A 3,871-nucleotide genomic window follows, 5' to 3' on the forward strand; every position below is an offset into this window, starting at 1 on the left:
GAGAGACTCGGTCTCAAAACAAAACACCACTACCAACAACAAATATATATATATTTCTTATAAATACATAATATATTACATAAATATATATAATATATTTATATTTCTTTATCATTTATATAAGAAATGTATATGTTTCTTTTTTTTTTTTTTTTTGAGACAGAGTCTCACTCTGTCCACCAGGCTGGAGTGCAGTGGCGCGATCTCGGCTCACTGCAAGCTCCGCCTCCTGGGTTCACACCATTCTCCTGCCTCAGCCTCCCTAGTACCTGGGACTACAGGCGCCCGCCACCGCGCCCGACTAATTTTTTGTATTTTTAGTAGAGACGGGGTTTCACCGTGGTCTCGATCTCCTGACCTTGTGATCTGCCTGCCTCGGCCTCCCAAAGTGCTGAGATTACAGGCGTAAGCCACCACGCCTGGCAGAAATGTATATATTTCTTTATAAAAAATATACATTTCTTATAAATGAATAAATATATATATATATATAAAGAAATCCTGGGCTGGGTGCAGTGATTCACGCCTCTGGGAGGCATAGGTGGGAGGATCACTTGAGGCCAGGAGTTTAAAATCAGCCTGGTCAAAATAGCAAGACTTCATCTGTGTCAAAAAAAATTTTTTAATTAGCCAGATGTGGTGGTGCACACCTGTAGTCCCAGCTACTGGGGAGGCTGAGACAGGAATATCCCTTGAGCCCAGGAGGTCGAGGCTGCAGTGACCCATGATGGCACCACTGCTCTCCAGCTTGGGTGACAAAGTGAGATCTCATCTCTTAAAAAACAAACAAACAAACAAACAAACAAAAACTCCTACCACTTAATAAAAATCAAACAAATTCAAAAATGGGCAAAGGATTGAAAAGATATTTTGTCCAAAGAATGTATAGATGGCCAATAAACTCATCAAAAGATGCACAATATCATTAATTACTAGGGGATTGCCAACTAAAACCACAATAAAATAGCAATTCATACCCATTAGGATGGCTGTTATGAAAGGAATGGAAAATAGCAAGTGTTGGCCAGGATATGGGGAAATTGGATCCCTTGTGCATTGCTCATGGGAATGTAAAATGATGCAACCACTGTAGAAAGCAGTATGGTAGTTCCTCAAAAAGACAAACATAGAATTACCATATGTCCTAGCAATTCCACTTCTAGATATATTCCCAAAAGAACTGAAAACAGCTACTCAAGCAGATAATTATACACCAATATTCACAGCACCATTATTCACAATATCTAAAAGATGGAAGTAACCCAAGTGCCCACCAACAGATGAATGGATAAATAAAATGTAGTATAGATATATAGAGGAATACTATTCAGTTGTAAAAAAGGAATGAAATTCTGACACATGCTATAGCACGATAAACCTTGAAGACACGATGTTAAGTGAAATAAGCCAGACATGAAAGGATACATATTGTATGATTCTACTGACATGAAGTGCCTAGAATAGACAAATTCAGAAATAAGAGAGTATCACAGGGTATACTGGGTATCAGGGGCTGGCAAAGGCAAGATCAGGGAGTGACTGCTTGGTGGGTATAGAGTTTCAGTTTGGGCTGGTGAACGTCCTGGAGATGGAGGGTGGCAATGGTTGTGGAGCATTGTGACCGTGCTTAATGCCACTAAACTACACTTTAAAATGACTAAAATGATACATTTTATGTGATGCATACTTTGTCACATTTTAAAAATAATCAAAAAGGAAGAAATGAAGGAGGGAGAAAGGGAAGGAGGGAGGTAGCAAGCAGGAAGCTCAACGTCCTGGCTCGCCTGGCAGCCATGTTGACCTAACTGCACCAAGTGATTGGATTTTTGCCTTTCCCAACACAGGTTCCATGTAAATAGTCCTCTCAGGCTAGGTATATTCACTTTTGAAGCAAACAGATGTATTTTAATACTCAAGGAAGAAGGAGGGAGAACGTTTCTCTGATTTCCCGTCTTAGTTCTACAAGTGAAGGGAAAACACTCTTTCTATTTCCAGATAAATCCTAGCATTTCACAAGGGGAAAATCTACTTTTTGAGTGGAATAGCTCTGCAAATAACCTGAGTTGTAAGGGAGTAACGTCACTTACACTCAAAGCACTCAAAGGAAGGTGTGGGACTTGTATCTGAACAGGACCCGCAGCATTCAGCGGTGATTGTTTGTTTGTTTGTTTCCAGGAAAGAAGGAAGACTAAGGTCTTTCCCTGAAGACCTTAGGAAGCCTGATGACCTTTGAGGAGAGCAGGAGAATCAGGAGATCCTTGGGTTCTTCTGGGAAACCCTCGTGAAGGAGATCCTGTGAGTGAATGTGAGCCTTGGCTTCAGGCCCTTCACATTCTCCCCTTGCTGGCTGTGTGACCTTGATCAGGTCACCTCCCCTCTCTGAGCCTCACTGTCCTCTTACTCCAGGTGCCTACCACCTTTTATGAGCCCCTAGAATAAAGTCTTCCAGGTCTGGCAAACAGAAGTGAGCAGATGGTTGTGAGTATGGTCAGACTTCCATGTGGAGACAGCACCTGCCTCCTGACTGCAAATGGAATCCCACTGTGGAGTGTCATTTCTTCAGTTTAAGAGTTTGTTAGTCCATGAAAGTGTTTTAAACACCTACTACCCACCACGCTCAATGCTAAGTGTTGGAGAGAGACATCCCTGGGTGGGCACAATCTTCAGGCCCTCTGGGGTGGCTGAGTTTCAGAGCCTGTCCTGGGCGCAGGGGTTCTTAGCTGTGGGGAGGCTCCGAGAGTGACTTCGTGTGGCCCTCCTGCAGGGGAAGCCAAGTCAGAGCAGCAAATGTGGTGTGGACATGAACCAGAGAGAGCATAAGTGAGTGAATGGGCTAGGTGGAGACTGAGGCAAAGTGGAGATCCCCTGACCCCAAATAAAGCTACCACTCAGCTCAGCCACTTGTTTCCATGAGGTAGCATGGGCCTCTTGTGGTCAGATCTAAATTTTTCTAGAAAATCCATTCTGTGAAACGTCTGCACCTCTCAGGATTGTCTTGGTCTTGCTGCAGTCACAAACAATCCCCACATCTCAGTGGCTTAAAGCAACAGAGATGTTTTCCTATGTCCCACATAGTCTGCAGGGGTCTCGGAACATTCTAGTCATTCACTGCAATTTATGTCCCATGTGACTTATGGAGGGGTGGGATTTATAGGGAAGGGTCTGATTCAACACTGGCTCTAACAGCAGCCCTCACGTCAAATGCATCCTCAGCAAAGAGAGAGAACTCTGAAGGGTTCTGAAGGGCCTCCCCCTTGCAGTCAGACACTCCTCCCAGGACGGACGCATCACCTCTGCCCTCTGCCTCCCCTGTCAGTAGGACAAACAATGCCAAATATTTGCTAGAGTCCTTAGAGTCCTTACTTTCTTTTTTTTTTTTTTTCTTTTTTTTTTTTTTTTTTTTTTTTTTTGAGATGGGCTCTGTTACCCAGGCTGCAGGGCAGTGGTGCAATCTTGGCTCACTGGAACCTCTGCCTCCTAGGTTAAAGTGATTCTTCTGCCTCAGCCTCCCAAGTAGCTGGGATGACAGGTGTGTGTCACCACACCTGGCTAATTTTTGTATTTTTAGTAGAGATGGGGTTTTCCCATTTTAGCCAGGCTGGTCTTGAACTCCTGACCTCAAGTGATCCACCAGCCTTGGCCTCCCAAAGTGCTGGGATTATATGCGTGAGCCACCGCGCCTAACCCCTACTTTCAATTCTTGTGGGTATATACCCAGAATTGGAACTGGGGGTTGTGTGGTAATTTTATGCTTCATTTTTTTTAGGAAGAGATATAGTTTTAATAGCTTTTTAGTAATTTGTACTCATTATAGAAAAATGGAAAAAATATAGTCAAGAACAAAAGAAAACCAAAAGAGACTGTTTTTTCC

This window comes from Trachypithecus francoisi, unplaced genomic scaffold (assembly GCF_009764315.1).
Source record: "Trachypithecus francoisi isolate TF-2019V2 unplaced genomic scaffold, Tfra_2.0 Lachesis_group16, whole genome shotgun sequence".
Taxonomy (NCBI): domain Eukaryota; kingdom Metazoa; phylum Chordata; class Mammalia; order Primates; family Cercopithecidae; genus Trachypithecus; species Trachypithecus francoisi.